This window comes from Pleurodeles waltl, chromosome 6, assembly GCF_031143425.1.
Source record: "Pleurodeles waltl isolate 20211129_DDA chromosome 6, aPleWal1.hap1.20221129, whole genome shotgun sequence".
NCBI classification, from domain to species: Eukaryota; Metazoa; Chordata; class Amphibia; order Caudata; family Salamandridae; genus Pleurodeles; species Pleurodeles waltl.
The window spans coordinates 81,506,104-81,527,806 of record NC_090445.1 but is presented as its reverse complement, the minus strand read 5'-3'; the positions used below and the strand labels follow the sequence as shown (position 1 = coordinate 81,527,806).

At 51.8% G+C, this 21,703-nt stretch overlaps 6 non-coding genes across 6 annotated transcripts; all 6 read right to left on the bottom strand.

Annotated features, from left to right (window-relative positions):
• Nucleotides 1-4,384: 4,384 nt before the first annotated feature.
• TRNAR-CCU (transfer RNA arginine (anticodon CCU)) lies at nucleotides 4,385-4,457 on the bottom strand. Its single transcript has one exon. It is a non-coding gene; the product is annotated as a tRNA-Arg (tRNA).
• Nucleotides 4,458-6,835: 2,378 nt separating this feature from the next.
• On the bottom strand, nucleotides 6,836-6,908 carry TRNAR-CCU (transfer RNA arginine (anticodon CCU)). Its single transcript has one exon. It is a non-coding gene; the product is annotated as a tRNA-Arg (tRNA).
• Nucleotides 6,909-10,919: 4,011 nt separating this feature from the next.
• Nucleotides 10,920-10,992, bottom strand: TRNAE-CUC (transfer RNA glutamic acid (anticodon CUC)). Its single transcript has one exon. It is a non-coding gene; the product is annotated as a tRNA-Glu (tRNA).
• Nucleotides 10,993-14,991: 3,999 nt separating this feature from the next.
• Nucleotides 14,992-15,064, bottom strand: TRNAQ-CUG (transfer RNA glutamine (anticodon CUG)). The gene has a single exon. It is a non-coding gene; the product is annotated as a tRNA-Gln (tRNA).
• Nucleotides 15,065-15,803: 739 nt separating this feature from the next.
• Nucleotides 15,804-15,876, bottom strand: TRNAK-UUU (transfer RNA lysine (anticodon UUU)). Its single transcript has one exon. It is a non-coding gene; the product is annotated as a tRNA-Lys (tRNA).
• Nucleotides 15,877-19,883: 4,007 nt separating this feature from the next.
• TRNAR-CCU (transfer RNA arginine (anticodon CCU)) lies at nucleotides 19,884-19,956 on the bottom strand. The gene has a single exon. It is a non-coding gene; the product is annotated as a tRNA-Arg (tRNA).
• Nucleotides 19,957-21,703: the final 1,747 nt, after the last annotated feature.

Genomic DNA, 21,703 nt, shown 5'->3' with positions numbered 1-21,703 from the left:
CGGGGATGAGACCTTAAACTCCTCTTTTTGAAAGGATGGGGGGGGAGGGACAGGACGGACCGGAGCGGACTCCGACCTCGCTGTAAGCACGGGCGGCTCAGGCTAGGAAAGGGCGCAGGAAAGGCTCGGCCTAGGACCGCTCCCAGCGGCGCCTCCCAGGGGCGGAAGTGCTCCGTTGTGTGGAGTCCTGTGGGAATCGTGAGGCAAACTGCAGGATGTGTGTGTGTGTAGTTTCAAGCCTCAGCGAAATATCTGAAAAAGGTGAGAGTTAATGTTAAACCCGAAAATGGAGAAGCCTTTAAAAAGCATCACACCCAATGTGGGGCTCGAACCCACGACCCTGAGACTAAGAGTCTCATGCTCTACTGACTGAGCTAGCCGGGCTGCTGTGCCTTTGACATTTCACACACCCTCTGTGTGTTCTTTGTGAGGAAGTAGTGTGTGGTTTTCCCAGGAGGCCTCTTTGTTTCATTTTCTCTGCTGCTGACTCGACACAGGCACCTTTCTCTTTCTGCATCTCTCGCTCTACCCCAGTCTTATGTCCCCATCAGTCTCTCTGGAGCTCACTCTGGTACATATATGCATCTGTCCTCTCAACCTGTCTCTGGGCACATACTTAAATGTCCAGGAGAGAACAGTGTGAACTCTCCCTGTTTCGCGAGGTGGCAGTCAGCCTCCAGAGGTGTGTTCCGGAGGCTGCCGGAATGGCTGAGCGGTGTAAGGCGCCACATGCAAGAGCAGTATCTTACCCAGTCCTGTAATCAAATCCCGCTGCTGACATAAAGCAGTGTTCATACCTACTTTAATCATAACACCAGCGGGGATGAGACCTTAAACTCCTCTTTTTGAAAGGATGGGGGGGGAGGGACAGGACGGACCGGAGCGGACTCCGACCTCGCTGTAAGCACGGGCGGCTCAGGCTAGGAAAGGGCGCAGGAAAGGCTCGGCCTAGGACTGCTCCCAGCTGCGCCTCCCAGGGCGGGAAGTGCTGCGTTGTGTGGAGTCCTGTGGGAATCGTGAGGCAAACTGCATGATGTGTGTGTGTGTAGTTTTAAGCCTCAGTGAAATATCTGAAAAAGGTGAGAGTTAATGTTAAACGCGAAAATGGAGAAGCCTTTAAAAAGCATCACGCCCAACATGGGGCTCAAACCCACAACCCTGAGATTAAGAGTCTCATGTTCTACCAACTGAGGTAGCCAGCTGCTGTGCCTCTGTCATTTCACACACCCTCTGTGTGTTCTTTGTGAGGAAGTAGTGTGTGGTTATCCCAGGAGGCCCCTTTGTTTAATTTTCTCTGCTGCTGACTCGACACAGGCACCTTTCTCTTTCTCCATCTCTCGCTCTACCCCAGTCTTATGTCCCCATCAGTCTCTCTGGAGCTCACTCTGGTACATACATGCATCTGTCCTCTCAACCTGTCTCTGGGCACATACTTAAATGTCCAGTAGAGAACAGTGTGAACTCTCGCTGTTTCGCGAGGTGGCAGTCAGCCTCCAGAGGCGTGTTCTGGAGGCTGCCAGAATGGCCGAGCAGTGTAAGGTGCCACATTCAAGAGCAGTATCTTCCCCAGTCCTGTGATCAAATCCTGCTGCTGACAAAAAATAGTTTTCATACCTACTTTAATCATAACACCAGCGGGGATGAGACCTTAAACTCCTCTTTTTGAAAGGATGGGGGGGACAGGACGGACCAGAGCGGACTCCGAGCTCGCTGTAAGCACGGGCGGCTCAGGCTAGGAAAGGGCGCAGGAAAGGCTCGGCCTAGGACCGTTCCCAGCGGCGCCTCCCAGGGCGGGAAGTGCTCCGTTGTGTGGAGTCCTGTGGGAATCGTGAGGCAAACTGCAGGATGTGAGTGTGTGTAGTTTCAAGCCTCAGCGAAATATCTGAAAAAGGTGAGAGTTAATGTTAAACACGAAAATGGAGAAGCCTTTAAAAAGCATCACACCCAACATGGGGCTCGAAACCACGACCCTGAGACTAAGAGTCTCATGCTCTACTGACTGAGCTAGCCTGGCTGCTGTGCCTTTGTCATTTCACACACCCTCTGTGTGTTCTTTGTGAGGAAGTAGTGTGTGGTTATCCCAGGAGGCCCCTTTGTTTCATTTTCTCTGCTGCTGACTCGACACAGGCACCTTTCTCTTTCTCCATCTCTCACTCTACCCCAGTCTTATGTCCCCATCAGTCTCTCTGGAGCTCACTCTGGTACATACATGCATCTGTTCTCTCAACTTGTCTCTGGGCACATACTTAAATGTCCAGTAGAGAACAGTGTGAACTCTCCCTGTTTCGCGAGGTGGCAGTCAGCCTCCAGAGCCGCGTTCCGGAGGCTGCCGGAATGGCCGAGCGCTGTAAGGTGCCACATTCAAGAGCAGTATCTTCCCCAATCCCGTGATCAAATCCCGCTGCTGACATAAAGTAGTTTTCATACCTAGTTTAATAATAACACCAGCGGGGATGAGACCTTAAACTCTTCTTTTTGAAAGGATGGGGGGGGACAGGACGGACCGGAGCGGACTGCGAGCTCGCTGTAAGCACGGGCGGCTCAGGCTAGGAAAGGGTGCAGGAAAGGCTCAGCCTAGGACCGCTCCCAGCGGCGCCTCCCAGGGCGGGAAGTGCTGTGTTGTGTGGAGTCCTGTGGGAATCGTGAGGCAAACTGCAGGATGTGTGTGTGTGTAGTTTCAAGCCTCAGCGAAATATCTGAAAAAGGTGAGAGTTAATGTTCAACCCGAAAATGGAGAAGCCTTTAAAAAGCATCACACCCAATGTGGGGCTCGAACCCACGACCCTGCGACTAAGAGTCTCATGCTCTACTGACTGAGCTAGCCGGGCTGCTGTTCCATTGTCATTTCACACACCCTCTGTGTGTTCTTTGTGAGGAAGTAGTGTGTGGTTATCCCAGGAGGCCTCTTTGTTTCATTTTCTCTGCTGCTGACTCGACACAGGCACCTTTCTCTTTCTCCATCTCTCGCTCTACCCCAGTCTTATGTCCCCATCAGTCTCTCTGGAGCTCACTCTGGTACATATATGCATCTGTCCTCTCAACCTGTCTCTGGGCACATACTTAAATGTCCAGTAGAGAACAGTGTGAACTCTCCCTGTTTCGCGAGGTGGCAGTCAGCCTCCAGAGGTGTGTTCCGGAGGCTGCCGGAATGGCTGAGCGGTGTAAGGTGCCACATGCAAAAGCAGTATCTTACACAGTCCTGTAATTAAATCCCGCTGCCGACATAAAGCAGTGTTCATACCTACTTTAATCATAACACCAGCAGGGATGAGACCTTAAACTGCACTTTTTTAAAGGATGGGGGGGGAGGGACAGGACGGACCGGAGCGGACTCCGACCTCGCTGTAAGCACGGGCAGCTCAGGCTAGGAAAGGGCGCAGGAAAGGCTCGGCCTAGGACTGCTCCCAGCTGCGCCTCCCAGGGCGGGAAGTGCTGCGTTGTGTGGAGTCCTGTGGGAATCGTGAGGTAAACTGCAGGATGTGTGTGTGTGTAGTTTTAAGCCTCAGCGAAATATCTGAAAAAGGTGAGAGTTAATGTTAAACCCGAAAATGGAGAAGCCTTTAAAAAGCATCACGCCCAACATGGGGCTCAAACCCACGACCCTGAGATTAAGAGTCTTATGTTCTACCAACTGAGCTAGCCAGCTGCTGTGCCTCTGTTATTTCACACACCCTCTGTCTGTTCTTTGTGAGGAAGTAGTGTGTGGTTATCCCAGGAGGCCCCTTTGTTTCATTTTCTCTGCTGCTGACTCGACACAGGCACCTTTCTCTTTCTCCATCTCTCGCTCTACCCCAGTCTTATGTCCCCATCAGTCTCTCTGGAGCTCACTCTGGTACATACATGCATCTGTCCTCTCAACCTGTCTCTGGGCACATACTTAAATGTCCAGTAGAGAACAGTGTGAACTCTCGCTGTTTCGCGAGGTGGCAGTCAGCCTCCAGAGGCGTGTTCTGGAGGCTGACAGAATGGCCGAGCAGTGTAAGGTGCCACATAAAGAGCAGTATCTTCCCCAGTCCGGTGATCAAATCCCGCTGCCGACAAAAAATAGTTTTCATACCTACTTTAATCATAACACCAGCGGGGATGAGACCTTAAACTCCTCTTTTTGAAAGGATGGGGGGGACAGGACGGACCAGAGCGGACTCCGAGCTCGCTGTAAGCACGGGCGGCTCAGGCTAGGAAATTGCGCAGGAAAGGCTCGGCCTAGGAGCGCTCCCAGCGGCGCCTCCCAGGGCGGGAAGTGCTGCGTTGTGTAGAGTCCTGTGGGAATCGTGAGGCAAACTGCAGGATGTGTGTGTGTGTAGTTTTAAGCCTCAGCGAAATATCTGAAAAAGGTGAGAGTTAATGTTAAACCCGAAAATGGAGAAGCCTTTAAAAAGCATCACCCCCAACGTGGGGCTCGAGCCCACAACCCTGAGATTAGGAGTCTCATGCTCTATCGACTGAGCTAGCCAGGCTGCTGTGCCTATGTCATTTCACACACCCTCTGTGTGTTCTTTGTGAGGAAGTAGTGTGTGGTTATCCCAGGAGGCCCCTTTGTTTCATTTTCTCTGCTGCTGATTCGACACAGGCACCTTTGTCTTTCTCCATCTCTCGCTCTACCCCAGTCTTATGTCCCCATCAGTCTCTCTGGAGCTCACTCGGGTACATACATGCATCTGTCCTCTCAACCTGTCTCTGGGCACATACTTAAATGACCAGTAGAGAACAGTGTGAACTCTCCCTGTTTCCCCAGGTGGCAGTCAGCCTCCGGAGCTGTGCTCCGGAGGCTGCCGGAATGGCCGAGCGGTGTAAAGGCGCCACATTCAAGAGCAGTATCTTCCCCAGTCCCGTGATCAAATCCCGCTGCTGACATTAAGAAGTTTTCATACCTACTTTAATCATAACACCAGCGGGGATGAGACTTTAAACTCCTCTTTTTGAAAGGATGGGGAGGGACAGGACGGACCGGAGCGGACTCCGAGCTTGCTGTAAGCACTGGTAGCTCAGGCTAGGAAAGGGCGCAGGAAAGGCTCGGCCTAGGACCGCTCCCAGCGGCGCTTCCCAGGGCGGGAAGTGCTGCGTTGTGTGGAGTCCTGTGGGAATCGTGAGGCAAACTGCAGGATGTGTGTGTGTGTGTAGTTTTAAGCCTCAGCGAAATATCTGAAAAAGGTGAGAGTTAATGTTAAAACCGAAAATGGAGAAGCCTTTAAAAAGCATCACGCCCAACGTGGGTCTCGAACCTACAACCCTGAGATTAAGAGTGTCATGCTCTATCGACTGAGCTAGCCGGGGTGCTGTGCCTATGTCATTTCACACACCCTCTGTGTGTTCTTTGTGAGGAAGTAGTGTGTGGTTATCCCAGGAGGCCCCTTTGTTTCATTTTCTCTGCTGCTGACTCGACACAGGCACCTTTCTCTTTCTACATCTCTCGCTCTACCCCAGTCTTATGTCCCCATCAGTCTCTCTGGAGCTCACTCTGGTACATAAATGCATCTGTCCTCTCAACCTGTCTCTGGGCACATACTTAAATGTCCAGTAGAGGACAGTGTGAACTCTCCCTGTTTCGCAAGGTGGGAGTCAGCCTCCAGAGCTGTGTTCCGGAGGCTGCCGGAATGGCTGAGCGGTGTAAGGCGCCACATTCAAGAGCAGTATCTTCCCCAGTCCTGTGATTAAATCCTACTGCCGACATAAAGTAGTTTTCATACCTACTTTAATCATAACACCAGCGGGGATGAGACCTTAAACTCCTCTTTTTGAAAGGATGTGGGGGGGGGGACAGGACGGACCGGAGCGTACTCCGAGCTCGCTGTAAGCACGGGCGGCTCAGGCTAAGAAAGGGCGCAGGAAAGGCTCGGCCTAGGACCGCTCCCAGCGACGCCTCCCAGGGCAGGAATTTCTGCGTTGTGTGGAGTCCTGTGGGAATCGTGAGGCAAACTGCAGGATGTGTGTGTGTGTAGTTTTAAGACTCAGCGAAATATCTGAAAAAGGTGAGAGTTAATGTTAAACCCGAAAATGGAGAAGCCTTTAAAAAGCATCACGCCCAACGTGGGGCTCGAGCCCACAACCCTGAGATTAAGAGGCTCATGCTCTACCAACTGAGCTAGCCAGGCTGCTGTGCCTATGTCATTTGACACACCCTCTGTGTGTTCTTTGTGAGGAAGTAGTGTGTGGTTATCCCAGGAGGCCCCTTTGTTTAATTTTCTCTGCTGCTGATTCGACACAGGCACCTTTCTCTTTCTCCATCTCTCGCTCTACCCCAGTCCTATGCCCCATCAGTCTCTCTGGAGCTCACTCTGGTACATACATGCATCTGTCATCTTAACCTGTCTCTGGGTACATACTTAAATGTCCAGTAGAGAACAGTGAGAACTCTCCCTGTTTCGCGAGGTGGCAGTCAGCCTCCAGAGCTGTGCTCCAGAGGCGGCCGGAATGGCCGAGCGCTGTAAGAGGCCACATTCAAGAGCAGTATCTTGCCAAAGTCTGTGATCAAATCCCGCTGCCGACATAAAGTAGTTTTCATACCTACTTTAATCATAACACCAGCGGGGATGAGACCTTAAACTCCTCTTTTTGAAAGGATGGGGGGGTGGGACAGGACGGACCGGAGCGTACTCCGAGCTCGCTGTAAGCACGGGCGGCTCAGGCTAGGAAAGGGCGCAGGAAAGGCTCGGCCTAGGACCGCTCCCAGCGGCGCCTCCCAGGGCGGGAAGTGCTGCGTTGTGTGGAGTCCTGTGGGAATCGTGAGGCAAACTGCAGGATGTGTGTGTGTGTAGTTTTAAGCCTCAGCGAAATATCTGAAAAAGGTGAGAGTTAATGTTAAACCCGAAAATGGAGAAGCCTTTAAAAAGCATCACACCCAACGTGGGGCTCGAGCCCACAACCCTGAGATTAGGAGTCTCATGCTCTACCGACTGAGATAGCCAGGCTGCTGTGCCTATGTCATTTCACACACCCTTTGTGTGTTCTTTGTGAGGAAGTAGTGTGTGGTTATCCCAGGAGGCCCCTTTGTTTCATTTTCTCTGCTGCTGATTCGACACAGGCACCTTTGTCTTTCTCCATCTCTCGCTCTACCCCAGTCTTATGTCCCCATCAGTCTCTCTGGAGCTCACTCTGGTACATACATGCATCTGTCCTCTCAACCTGTCTCTGGGCACATACTTAAATGTCCAGTAGAGAACAGTGTGAACTCTCTCTGTTTCGCGAGGTGGCAGTCAGCCTCCAGAGCCGTGTTCGGGAGGATGCCGGAATGGCCGAGCGGTGTAAGGTGCCACATTCAAGAGCAGTATCTTCTCCAGTTCCGTTATCAAATACCTCTGCCGACATAAAGTAGTTTTCATACCTACATTAATCATAACACCAGTGGTGATGAGATCTTAAACTCCTCTTTTTGAAAGGATGGGGGGGACAGGACGGACCGGAGCAGACTCCGAGCTCGCTGTAAGCACGGGCGGCTCAGGCTAGGAAAGAGCGCAGGAAAGGCTCGGCCTAGGACCGCTCCCAGCAAAGCCTCCCAGGGCGGGAAGTGCTGCGTTGTGTGGAGTCCTGTGGGAATCGTGAGGCAAACTGCAGGATGTGTGTGTGTGTAGTTTTAAGCCTCAGCTAAATATCTGAAAAAGGTGAGAGTTAATGTTGAACCCGAAAATGGAGAAGCCTTTAAAAAGCATCACGCCCAACATGAGGCTCGAAACCACGACCCTGAGATTAAGAGTCTCATGCTCTACCGACTGAGCTAGCCGGGCTGCTGTGCCGAAGTCATTTCACTCACCCTCTGTGTGTTCTTTGTGAGGAAGTAGTGTGTGGTTATCCCAGGAGGCCCCTTTGTTTCATTTTCTCTGCTGCTGACTCGACACAGGCACCTTTCTCTTTCTCCATCTCTCGCTCTACCCCAGTCTTATGTCCCCATTAGTCTCTCTAGAGCTCACTCTGGTACATACATGCATCTGTCCTCTCAACCTGTCTCTGGGCACATACTTAAATGTCCAGTAGAGAACAGTGTGAACTCTCCCTGTTTCGCGAGGTGGCAGTCAGCCTCCAAAGCCCTGTTGCACAGGCTGCCGGAATGGCTGAGCGGTGTAAGGTGCCACATTCAAGAGCAGTATCTTCCCCAGTCCTGTGATCAAATCCCGCTGCTGACATAAAGTAGTTTTCATACCTACTTTAATCATAACACCAGCGGGGATGAGAATTTAAACTCCTCTTTTTGAAAGGATGGGGGGGGGGACAGGACGGACCGGAGCAGACTCCGAGCTCGCTGTAAGCACGGGCAGCTCAGGCTAGGAAAGGTCGCAGGAAAGGCTCGGCCTCGGACCGCTCCCAGCGGCGCCGCCCAGGGCGGGAAGTGCTGCGCTGCGTGGAGTCCTGTGCGAATCGTGAGGCAAACTGCAGGATGTGTGTGTGTGTGTGTAGTTTTAAGCCGCAGCGAAATATCTGAAAAAGGTGAGAGTTAATGTTAAACCCGAAAATGGAGAAGCCTTTAAAAAGCATCACACCCAACATGGAGCTCGAACCCACAACCCTGAGATTAAGAGTCTCATGCTCTACTGACTGAGCTAGCCGGACTGCTGTGCCTGTGTCATTTCACACACCCTCTGTGTGTTCTTTGTGAGGAAGTAGTGTGTGGTTATCCCAGGAGGCCCCTTTGTTTCATTTTCTCTGCTGCTGACTCGACACAGGCACCTTTCTCTTTCTCCATCTCTCGCTCTACCCCAGTCTTATGTCCCCATCAGTCTCTCTTGAGCTCACTCTGGTACATACATACATCTGTCCTCTCAATCTGTCTCTGGGCACATACTTAAATGTCCAGTAGAGAACAGTGTGAACTCTCCCTGTTTCGTGAGGTGGCAGTCAGCCTCCAGAGGCGTGTTTCGGAGGCTGCCGGAATGGCCGAGCGGTGTAAGGCGCCACATTCAAGAGCAGTATCTTCCCCAGTCCTGCGATCAAATCCTGTTGCTGACATAATGTAGTTTTCATACCTACTTTAATCATAACACCAGCGGGGATGAGACTTTAAATTCCTCATTTTGAAAGGATGGGTGGGGGACAGGACGGACCGGAGCGGACTCCGAGCTCGCTGTAAGCACGGGCGGCTCAGGCTAGGAAAGGGTGCAGGAAAGGCTCGGCCTAGGACCGCTCCCAGCGGCGCCTCAAAGGGCGGGAAGTGCTGCGTTGTGTGGAGTCCTGTGGGAATCGTGAGGAAAACTGCAGGATGTGTGTGTGTGTGTAGTTTTAAGCCTCACCGAAATATCTGAATAAGGTGAGAGTTAATGTTAACCCCGAAAATGGAGAAGCCTTTAAAAAGCATCATGCCCAACATGGGACTCAAACCCACGACCCTAGGATTAAGAGTCTCATGCTCTACCGACTGAGCTAGCCGGGCTGCTGTGCCTATGTCATTTCACACACCCTCTGTGTGTTCTTTGTGAGGAAGTAGAGTGTGGTTATCCCAGGAGGCCCGTTTGTTTCATTTTCTCTGCTGCTGAATCGACACAGGCACCTTTCTCTTTCTACATCACTCGGTCTACCCCAGTCTATTGTCCCCATCAGTCTCTCTGGAGCTCACTCTGGTACATACATGCATCTGTCCTCTCAACCTGTCTCTGGGCACATACTTAAATGTCCAGTAGAGAACAGTGTGAACTCTCCCTGTTTTGCGAGGTGGCAGTCAGCCTCCAGAGCCATGTTCCGGAGGCTGCCGGAATGGCTGAGCGGTGTAAGGCGCCACATGCAAGAGCAGTATCTTACCCAGTCCTGTAATCAAATCCCGCTGCTGACATAAAGCAGTGTTCATACCTACTTTAATCATAACACCAGCGGGGATGAGACCTTAAACTCCTCTTTTTGAAAGGATGGGGGGGGAGGGACAGGACGGACCGGAGCGGACTCCGACCTCGCTGTAAGCACGGGCGGCTCAGGCTAGGAAAGGGCGCAGGAAAGGCTCGGCCTAGGACTGCTCCCAGCTGCGCCTCCCAGGGCGGGAAGTGCTGCGTTGTGTGGAGTCCTGTGGGAATCGTGAGGCAAACTGCATGATGTGTGTGTGTGTAGTTTTAAGCCTCAGTGAAATATCTGAAAAAGGTGAGAGTTAATGTTAAACGCGAAAATGGAGAAGCCTTTAAAAAGCATCATGCCCAACATGGGACTCAAACCCACGACCCTAGGATTAAGAGTCTCATGCTCTACCGACTGAGCTAGCCGGGCTGCTGTGCCTATGTCATTTCACACACCCTCTGTGTGTTCTTTGTGAGGAAGTAGAGTGTGGTTATCCCAGGAGGCCCGTTTGTTTCATTTTCTCTGCTGCTGAATCGACACAGGCACCTTTCTCTTTCTACATCACTCGGTCTACCCCAGTCTATTGTCCCCATCAGTCTCTCTGGAGCTCACTCTGGTACATACATGCATCTGTCCTCTCAACCTGTCTCTGGGCACATACTTAAATGTCCAGTAGAGAACAGTGTGAACTCTCCCTGTTTTGCGAGGTGGCAGTCAGCCTCCAGAGCCATGTTCCGGAGGCTGCCGGAATGGCCGAGCGGTGTAAGGTGCCACATTCAAGAGCAGTATCTTCCCCCGTCCTCTGATTAAGTCCTGCTGTTGACATAAAGTAGATTTCATACCTACTTTAATCATAACACCAGCGGGAATGAGACCTTAAACTCCTCTTTTTGAAAGGATGGGGGGGCGACAGGACGGACCGGAGCAGACTTCGAGCTCGCTGTAAGCACGGGCGGCTCAGGCTAGGAAAGGGCGCGGGAAAGGCTCGGCCTAGCACCGCTCCCAGAGGCGCCTCCCAGGGCGGGAAGTGCTGTGTTGTGTGGAGTCCTGTGGGAATCATGAGGCAAACTGCAGGATGTGTGTGTGTGTGTAGTTTTACGTCTCAGCGAAATATCTGAAAAAGGTGAGAGTTAATGTTCAACCCGAAAATGGAGAAGCCTTTAAAAGCATCACGCCCAACGTGGGGCTTGAGCCCACGACCCTGAGATTGAGAGTCTCATGCTCTACAGACTGAGCTAGCCGGTCTGCTGTGCCTATGTCATTTCACACACCCTCTGTGTGTTCTTTGTGAGGAAGTAGTGTGTGGTTATCCCAGGAGGCCCCTTTGTTTCATTTTCTCTGCTGCTGACTCGACACAGGCACCTTTCTCTTTCTCCATCTCTCGCTCTACCCCAGTCTTATGTCCCCATCAGTCTCTCTGGAGCTCACTCTGGTACATACATGCATCTGTCCTCTCAACCTGTCTCTGGGCACATACTTAAATGTCCAGTAGAGAACAGAGTGAACTCTCCCTGTTTTGCGAGGTGGCAGTCAGGCTCCAGGGCCGTGTTCCGGAGGCTACCGGAATGGCCGAGCGGTGTAAGGCGCCACATTCAAGAGCAGTATCTTCCCCAGTCCCGTGATCAAATCCTGCTGCCGACATAAAGTAGTTTTCATACCTACTTTAATCATAACACCAGCGGGATGAGACCTTAAACTGCTCTTTTTGAAAGGATGGTGGGGGGGACAGGACGGACCAGAGCGGACTCCGAGCTCGCTGTAAGCACGGGCGGCTCAGGCTAGGAAAGGGCGCAGGAAAGGCTCGGCCTAGACCGCTCCCAGCGGCGCCTCCCAGGGCGGGAAGTGCTGCGTTGTGTGGAGTCCTGTGGGAATCGTGAGGCAAACTGCAGGATGTGTGTGTGTGTAGTTTTAAGCCTCAGCGAAATATCTGAAAAAGGTGAGAGTTAATGTTAAACCCGAAAATGGAGAAGCCTTTAAAAAGCATTACGCCCAACATGGGGCTCAAACCCACGACCCTGAGATTAAGAGTCTCATGCTCTACCGACTGAACTAGCCACGCTGCTGTGCCTATGTCATTTCACACACCCTCTGTGTGTTCTTTGTGAGGAAGTAGTGTGGTTATCCCAGGAGGCCCCTTTGTTTCATTTTCTCTGCTGCTGACTCGACACAGGCACCTTTCTCTTGCTACATCTCTCGCTCTACCCCAGTCTTATGTCCCCATCAGTCTCTCTGGAGCTCACTCTGGTACATACATGCATCTGTCCTCTCAACCTGTCTCTGGGCACATACTTAAATGTCCAGTAGAGAACAGTGTGAACTCTCCCTGTTTTGCGTGGTGGCAGTCATCCTCCAGAGGTGTGTTCCGTAGGCTGCCGGAATGGCCGAGCGGTGTAAGGCACCCCATTCAAATGCAGTGTTTTCCCCAGTCCCGTGATCCAATCCTGCTGGCGACATAAAGTAGTTTTCATATCTACTTTAATCATAACACCAGCGGGGAAGAGACCTTAAACTCCTCTTTTTGAAAGGATGGGGAGACAGGACGGACCGGAGCGGACTCCGAGCTCGCTGTAAGCACGGGCGGCTCAGGCTAGGAAAGGGTGCAGGAAAGGCTCGGCCTAGGACCGCTCCAAGCGGCGCCTCCCAGGGCGGGAGGTGCTGCGTTGTGTGGAGTCCTGTAGGAATCGTGAGGCAAACGTCAGGAAGTGTGTGTGTGTGTGTAGTTTTAAGCCTCAGCGATATATCGGAAAAAGGTGAGAGTTAATGTTAAACCCGAAAATGGAGAAGCCTTTAAAAAGCATCACGCCCATCTTGGGGCTCAAACCCACGACCCTGAGATTAAGAGTCTCATGCTCTACAGACTGAGCTAGCTGGGCTGCTGTGTCTATGTCATTTCACACACCCTTTGTGTGTTCTTTGTGAGGAAGTAGTGTGTGGTTATCCCAGGAGGCCCCTTTGTTTCATTTTCTCTGCTGCTGACTCGACACAGGCACCTTTCTCTTTCTCCATCTCTCGCTCTACCCCAGTCTTATGTCCCCATCAGTCTCCCTGGAGCTCACTCTGGTACATACATGCATCTGTCCTCTCAACGTGTCTCTGGGCACATACTTAAATGTCCAGTAGAGAACAGTGTGAATTCTCTCTGTTTCGCAAGGTGGCAGTTAGCCTCCAGAGTCATGCTCCAGAGGCTGCCGGAATGGCCGAGCGGTGTAAGGTGCCACATTCAAGAGCAGTATTTTCCTCAGTCCCGTGATCAAATCCTACTGCCGACATAAAGTAGTTTTCATACCTACTTTAATAATAACACCAGCGGGATGAGACCTTAAATTGCTCTTTTTGAAAGGATGGTGGGGGGGACAGGACGGACCAGAGCGGACTCCGAGCTCGCTGTAAGCACGGGCGGCTCAGGCTAGGAAAGGGCGCAGGAAAGGCTCGGCCTAGACCGCTCCCAGCGGCGCCTCCCAGGGCGGGAAGTGCTGCGTTGTGTGGAGTCCTGTGGGAATCGTGAGGCAAACTGCAGGATGTGTGTGTGTGTAGTTTTAAGCCTCAGCGAAATATCTGAAAAAGGTGAGAGTTAATGTTAAACCCGAAAATGGAGAAGCCTTTAAAAAGCATTACACCCAACATGGGGCTCAAACCCACGACCCTGAGATTAAGAGTCTCAAGCTCTACCGACTGAACTAGCCACGCTGCTGTGCCTATGTCATTTCACACACCCTCTGTGTGTTCTTTGTGAGGAAGTAGTGTGTGGTTATCCCAGGAGGCCCCTTTGTTTCATTTTCTCTGCTGCTGACTCGACACAGGCACCTTTCTCTTGCTACATCTCTCGCTCTACCCCAGTCTTATGTCCCCATCAGTCTCTCTGGAGCTCACTCTGGTACATACATGCATCTGTCCTCTCAACCTGTCTCTGGGCACATACTTAAATGTCCAGTAGAGAACAGTGTGAACTCTCCCTGTTTTGCGTGGTGGCAGTCATCCTCCAGAGGTGTGTTCCGTAGGCTGCCGGAATGGCCGCGCAGTGTAAGGCACCCCATTCAAATGCAGTGTTTTCCCCAGTCCCGTGATCAAATCCTGCTGGCGACATAAAGTAGTTTTCATATCTACTTTAATCATAACACCAGCGGGGAAGAGACCTTAAACTCCTCTTTTTGAAAGGATGGTGGGACAGGACGGACCGGAGCGGACTCTGAGCTCGCTGTAAGCACGGGCGGCTCAGGCTAGGAAAGGGTGCAGGAAAGGCTCGGCCTAGGACCGCTCCAAGCGGCGCCTCCCAGGGCGGGAGGTGCTGCGTTGTGTGGAGTCCTGTAGGAATCGTGAGGCAAACGGCAGGAAGTGTGTGTGTGTGTGTAGTTTTAAGCCTCAGCGATATATCGGAAAAAGGTGAGAGTTAATGTTAAACCCGAAAATAGGGAAGCCTTTAAAAAGCATCACGCCCATCTTGGGGCTCAAACTCACAACCCTGAGATTAAGAGTCTCATGCTCTACAGACTGAGCTAGCTGGGCTGCTGGGTCTATGTCATTTCACACACCCTTTGTGTGTTCTTTGTGAGGAAGTAGTGTGTGGTTATCCCAGGAGGCCCCTTTGTTTCATTTTCTCTGCTGCTGACTCGACACAGGCACCTTTCTCTTTCTCCATCTCTCGCTCTACCCCAGTCTTATGTCCCCATCAGTCTCTCTGGAGCTCACTTTGGTACATACATGCATCTGTCCTCTCAACCTGACTCTGGGCACATACTTAAATGTCCAGTAGAGAACAGTGTGAACTCTCCCTGTTTCGCAAGGTGGCAGTTAGCCTCCAGAGCCATGTTCCGGAGGCTGCCGGAATGGCCGAGCGGTGTAAGGTGCCACATTCAAGAGCAGTGTCTTCCCCAGTCCCGTGATCAAATCCTGCTGCCGATATAAAGTAGTTTTCATACCTACTTTAAACATAACACCAGCGGGGATGAGACCTTAAACTCCTCTTTTTGAAAGGATGGGGGAGAGACAGGACGGACCGGAGCGTACTCCGAGCTCGCTGTAAGCATGGGCGGCTCAGGCTAGGAAAGGGCGCAGGAAAGGCTCGGCCTAGGACCGCTCCAGCAGCGCCTCCCAGGGCGTGAGGTGCTGCGTTGTGTGGATTCCTGTGGCAATTGTGAGGGAAACTGCAGGATGTGTGTGTGTGTAGTTTTAAGCCTCAGCGAAATATCTGAAAAAGGTGAGAGTTAATGTTAAACCCGAAAATGGATAAGCCTTTAAAAAGCATCACACCCAACGTGGGGCTCAAACCCACGACCCTGAGATTCAGAGTCTCGTGCTCTACCGACTGAGCTAGCCCGGCTGCTGTGCCTGTTGTTTCACACACCCTCTGTGTGTTCTTTGTGAGGAACTAGTGTGTGGTTATCCGAGGAGGCCCCTTTGTTTCATTTTCTCTGCTGCTGACTCGACACAGGCACCTTTCTCTTTCTCCATCTCTCGCTCTACCCCAGTCTTATGTCCCCATCAGTCTATCTGGAGCTCACTCTGGTACATACATGCATCTGTCCTCTCAACCTGTCTCTGGGCACACACTTAAATGTCCAGTAGAGAACAGTGTGAACTCTCCCTGTTTCGCGAGGTGGCAGTCAGCTTCCAGAGCGGTGTTCCAGAGGCTGCCAGAATGGCCGAGCGGTGTAAGGCGCCACATTTAAGAGCAGTATCTTCCCCAGTCCGGTGATCCAATCCTGCTGCCAACATAAAGTAGTTTTCATACCTACTTTAATCATAACACCAGAGGGGATGAGACCTTAAACTCCTCTTTTTGAAAGGATGGGGGGGGACAGGACGGACCGGAGCGGACTCCGAGCTCGCTGTAGGCACGGGCGGCTCAGGCTAGGAAAGGGCGCAGGAAAGGCTCGACCTAGGACCGCTCCCAGCGGCGCCTCCCAGGGCGGGAAGTTCTGCGTTGTGTGGAGTCCTGTGGGAATTGTGTGGCAAACTGCAGGATGTTTGTGTGTGTAGTTTTAAGCCTCAGCGAAATAGCTGAAAAAGGTGAGAGTTAATGTTAAACCCGAAAATGGAGAAGCCTTTAAAAAGCATCACGCCCAACATGGGGCTCTAACCCACGACCCTGAGATTAAAAGTCTCATGCTCTACCGACCTAGCTAGCCGGGTTGCTGCGCCTATGTCATTTCACACACCCTATGTGTGTTCTTTGTGAGGAAGTAGTGTGTGGTTATCCCAGGAGGCCCCTTTGTTTCATTTTCTCTGCTGCTGAGTAGACACAGGCACCTTTCTCTTTCTCCATCTCTCGCTCTACCCCAGTCTCATGTCCCCATCAGTCTCTCTGGAGCTCATTCTGGTACATACATGCATCTCTCCTCTCAACCTGTCTCTGGGCACATACTTAAATGTCCAGTAGAGAACAGTGTGAACTCTCCCTGTTTTGCAAGGTGGCAGTCAGCCTCCAGAGCTGTGTTCTGAAGGCTGCCGAAATGGCTGAGCGGTGTAAGGCACCACATTCAAGAGCAGTATCTTCCCCAGTCCGGTGATCAAATCGTGCTGCCGACATAAAGTAGTTTTCATACCTACTTTAATCATAACACCAGCGGGGATGAGACCTTAACTCCTCTTTTTGAAAGGATGGTGGGGACAGGACGGACCGGAGCAGACTCCCAGCTCGCTGTAAGCACAGGCAGCTCAGGCTAGGAAAGGGCGCAGGAAAGGCTCGGCCTAGGACCGCTCCCAGTGGCGCCTCCCAGGGCGGGAAGTGCTGCGTTGTGTGGAGTCCTGTGGGAATCATGAGGCAAACTGCAGGATGTGTGTGTTTGTAGTTTTAAGACTCAGCTAAATATATCTGAAAAAGGTGAGAGTTAATGTTAAACCCGAAAATGGAGAAGCCTTTAAAAAGCATCACACACAACGTGGGGCTCGAACCCACGCCCTTGAGATTAAGAGTCTCATGCTCTACCGACTGAGCTAGCCAGGCTGCTGTGCCTATGTCATTTCACACACCCTCTGTGTGTTCTTTGTGAGGAAGTAGTGTGTGGTTATCCCAGGAGGCCCCTTTGTTTCATTTTCTCTGCTGCTGACTCGACACAGGCACCTTTCTCTTTCTCCATCTCTCGCTCTACTCCAGTCTTATTTCCCCATCAGTCTCTCTGGAGCTCAGTCTGGTACATACATGCATCTGTCGTCTCAACCTGTCTCTGGGCACATACTTAAATGTCCAGTAGAGAACAGTGTGAACTCTCCCTGTTTCGCGAAGTGGCAGTCAGCCTCCAGAGCCGTGTTCAGGAGGCTTCCTGAATGGCCGAGCGGTGTAAGGTGCCACATTTTAGAGCAGTATCGTCCCCAGTCCTGTGATCAAATCCCACTGCCGACATAAGGTAGTTTTCATACCTACTTTAATCATAACACCAGCGGGGATGAGACCTTAAACTCCTCTTTTTGAAAGGATGGGGGGGACAGGACAGACCGGAGCGGACTCCGAGCTCGCTGTAAGCACGGGCAGCTCAGGTTAGGAAAGGGCGCAGGAAAGGCTGGGCCTAGGACCGCTCCCAGCGGCGCCTCCCAGGGCGGGAAGTGCTGCGTTGTGTGGAGTCCTGTGGGAATCGTGAGGCAAACGGCAGGATGTGTGTGTGTGTGTGTGTGTGTCGTTTTAAGCCTCAGCGAAATATCTGAAAAAGGTGAGAGTTAATGTTAAACCCGAAAATGGAGAAGCCTTTAAAAAGTATCATGCCCAACGTCGGGCTCGAAGCCACGACCCTGAGATTAAGAGGCTCATGCTCTACCGACTGAGCTAGCCAGGCTGCTGTGCATGTGTCATTTCACACACCCTCTGTGTGTTCTTTGTGAGGAAGTAGTGTGTGGTTATCCCAGAAGGCCCCTTTGTTTCATTGTCTCTGCTGTTGACTCGACACAGGCACCTTTCTCTTTCGCCATCTCTCGCTCTACCCCAGTCTTATGTCCCCATCAGTCTCTCTGGAGCTCACTCTGGTAAATACATGCATCTTTCCTCTCAACCTGTCTCTGGGCACATACTTAAATGTCCAGTAGAGAACAGTGTGAACTCTCCCTGTTTCGCGAGGTGGCAGTCAGCCTCCAGAGCCGCGTTCCGGAGGCTGCCGGAATGGCCGAGCGCTGTAAGGTGCCACATTCAAGAGCAGTATCTTCCCCAATCCCGTGATCAAATCCCGCTGCTGACATAAAGTAGTTTTCATACCTACTTTAATCATAACACCAGCGGGGATGAGACCTTAAACTCTTCTTTTTGAAAGGATGGGGGGGGACAGGACGGACCGGAGCGGACTGCGAGCTCGCTGTAAGCACGGGCGGCTCAGGCTAGGAAAGGGTGCAGGAAAGGCTCAGCCTAGGACCGCTCCCAGCGGCGCCTCCCAGGGCGGGAAGTGCTGTGTTGTGTGGAGTCCTGTGGGAATCGTGAGGCAAACTGCAGGATGTGTGTGTGTGTAGTTTCAAGCCTCAGCGAAATATCTGAAAAAGGTGAGAGTTAATGTTCAACCCGAAAATGGAGAAGCCTTTAAAAAGCATCACTCCCAATGTGGGGCTCGAACCCACGACCCTGCGACTAAGAGTCTCATGCTCTACTGACTGAGCTAGCCGGGCTGCTGTACCTTTGTCATTTCACACACCCTCTGTGTGTTCTTTGTGAGGAAGTAGTGTATGGTTATCCCAGGAGGCCTCTTTGTTTAATTTTCTCTGCTGCTGACTCGACACAGGCACCTTTCTCTTTCTCCATCTCTCGCTCTACCCCAGTCTTATGTCCCCATCAGTCTCTCTGGAGCTCACTCTGGTACATATATGCATCTGTCCTCTCAACCTGTCTCTGGGCACATACTTAAATGTCCAGTAGAGAACAGTGTGAACTCTCCCTGTTTCGCGAGGTGGTAGTCAGCCTCCAGAGGCGTGTTCCGGAGGCTGCCGGAATGGCTGAGCGGTGTAAGGTGCCACATGCAAGAGCAGTATCTTACACAGTCCTGTAATCAAATCCCGCTGCCGACATAAAGCAGTGTTCATACCTACTTTAATCATAACACCAGCAGGGATGAGACTTTAAACTCCTCTTTTTTAAAGGATGGGGGGGGAGGGACAGGACGGACCGGAGCGGACTCCGACCTCGCTGTAAGCACGGGCAGCTCAGGCTAGGAAAGGGCGCAGGAAAGGCTCGGCCTAGGACTGCTCCCAGCTGCGCCTCCCAGGGCGGGAAGTGCTGCGTTGTGTGGAGTCCTGTGGGAATTGTGAGGCAAACTGCAGGATGTGTGTGTGTGTAGTTTTAAGCCTCAGCAAAATATCTGAAAAAGGTGAGAGTTAATGTTAAACCCGAAAATGGAGAAGCCTTTAAAAAGCATCACACCCAACATGGGGCTCAAACCGACGACCATGAGATTAAGAGTCTTATGTTCTACCAACTGAGCTAGCCAGCTGCTGTGCCTCTGTCATTTCACACACCCTCTGTCTGTTCTTTGTGAGGAAGTAGTGTGTGGTTATCCCAGGAGGCCCCTTTGTTTAATTTTCTCTGCTGCTGACTCGACACAGGCACCTTTCTCTTTCTCCATCTCTCGCTCTACCCCAGTCTTATGTCCCCATCAGTCTCTCTGGAGCTCACTCTGGTACATACATGCCTCTGTCCTCTCAACCTGTCTCTGGGCACATACTTAAATGTCCAGTAGAGAACAGTGTGAACTCTCGCTGTTTCGCGAGGTGGCAGTCAGCCTCCAGAGGCGTGTTCTGGAGGCTGACAGAATGGCCGAGCAGTGTAAGGTGCCACATAAAGAGCAGTATCTTCCCCAGTCCGGTGATCAAATCCCGCTGCCGACAAAAAATAGTTTTCATACCTACTTTAATCATAACACCAGCGGGGATGAGACCTTAAACTCCTCTTTTTGAAAGGATGGGGGGGACAGGACGGACCAGAGCGGACTCCGAGCTCGCTGTAAGCACGGGCGGCTCAGGCTAGGAAATTGCGCAGGAAAGGCTCGGCCTAGGAGCGCTCCCAGCGGCGCCTCCCAGGGCGGGAAGTGCTGCGTTGTGTAGAGTCCTGTGGGAATCGTGAGGCAAACTGCAGGATGTGTGTGTGTGTAGTTTTAAGCCTCAGCGAAATATCTGAAAAAGGTGAGAGTTAATGTTAAACCCGAAAATGGAGAAGCCTTTAAAAAGCATCACCCCCAACGTGGGGCTCGAGCCCACAACCCTGAGATTAGGAGTCTCATGCTCTATCGACTGAGCTAGCCAGGCTGCTGTGCCTATGTCATTTCACACACCCTCTGTGTGTTCTTTGTGAGGAAGTAGTGTGTGGTTATCCCAGGAGGCCCCTTTGTTTCATTTTCTCTGCTGCTGATTCGACACAGGCACCTTTGTCTTTCTCCATCTCTCGCTCTACTCCAGTCTTATTTCCCCATCAGTCTCTCTGGAGCTCAGTCTGGTACATACATGCATCTGTCGTCTCAACCTGTCTCTGGGCACATACTTAAATGTCCAGTAGAGAACAGTGTGAACTCTCCCTGTTTCGCGAAGTGGCAGTCAGCCTCCAGAGCCGTGTTCAGGAGGCTGCCGGAATTTCCGAGCGGTGTAAGGTGCCACATTCAAGAGCAGTATCTTCCCCAGTCCCGTAATCAATTCCCGCTGCCGACATAAATTAGTTTTCATACCTACTTTAATCATAACACCAGCGGGGATGAGACCTTAAACTCCTCTTTTTGAAAGGATGGGGGGGGACAGGACGGACCGGAGCGGACTCCGAGCTCGCTGTAAGCACGGGCGGCTCAGGCTAGGAAAGGGCGCAGGAAAGGCTGGGCCTAGGCTCGCTTGCAGTGGCGCCTCCCAGGGCTGGAAGTGCTGCTTTGTGTGGAGTCATTTGGGAATCGTGAGGCAAACGGCAGGATGTGTGTGTGTGTGTGTCATTTTAAGCGACAGCGAAATATCTGAAAAAGGTGAGAGTTAATGTTAAACCCGAAAATGGAGAAGCCTTTAAAAAGCATCACGCCCAACGCGGGGCGCAAACCCACAACCCTGAGATTAAGAGTCTCATGCTCTACCGACTGAGCTAGCCGGGCTGCTGTGCCTATGTCATTTCACACACCCTCTGTGTGTTCTTTGTGAGGAAGTAGTGTGTGGTTATCCCAGGAGGCCCCTTTGTTTCATTTTCTCTGCTGCTGACTCGACACAGGCACCTTTCTCTTTCTCCATCTCTCGCTCTACCCCAGTCTTATGTCCCCATCAGTCTCTCTGGAGCTCACTCTGGTACATACATGCATCTGTCGTCTCAACCTGTCTCTGAGCACATACTTAAATGTCCAGCAGAGAACAGTGTGAACTCTCCCTGTTTCGCGAGGTGGTAGTCAGCTTCCAGAGCCATGTTCTAGAGGCTGCCGGAATGGCTGAGCGGTGTAAGGTGCCACATTCAAGAGGAATATTTTCCCCAGTCCCGTGATCAAATCCCGCTGCTGACATAAAGTAGTTTTCATACCTACTTTAATCATAACACCAGCGGGGGTGAGACCCTAAACTCCTCTTTTTTAAAGGATTGGGGGGGACAGGACAGACCGGAGCGGACTCCGAGCTCGCTGTAAGTACGGGCGGCTCAGGCTAGGAAAGGGCGCAGGAAAGGCTCGGCCTAGGACCGCTCCCAGCGGCGCCTCCCAGGGCGGGAAGTGCTACGTTGTGTGGAGTCCTGTGGGAATCTTGAGGCAAACTGCAGGATGTGTGTGTGTGTGTGTGTGTAGTTTTAAGCCTCAGCGAAATATATCTGAAAAAGGTGAGAGTTAATGTTAAACCCAAAAATGGAGAAGCCTTTAAAAAGCATCACGCCGAACGTGGGGCTCGCACCCACGACCCTGAGATTAAGAGACTCATGCTCTACCAACTGAGCTAGCCGGGCTTCTGTGCCTATGTCATTTCACACACCCTCTGTGTATTCTTGGTGAGGAAGTAGTGTGTGGTTATCCCAGGAGGCCCCTTGGTTTCATTTTCTCTGCTGCTGACT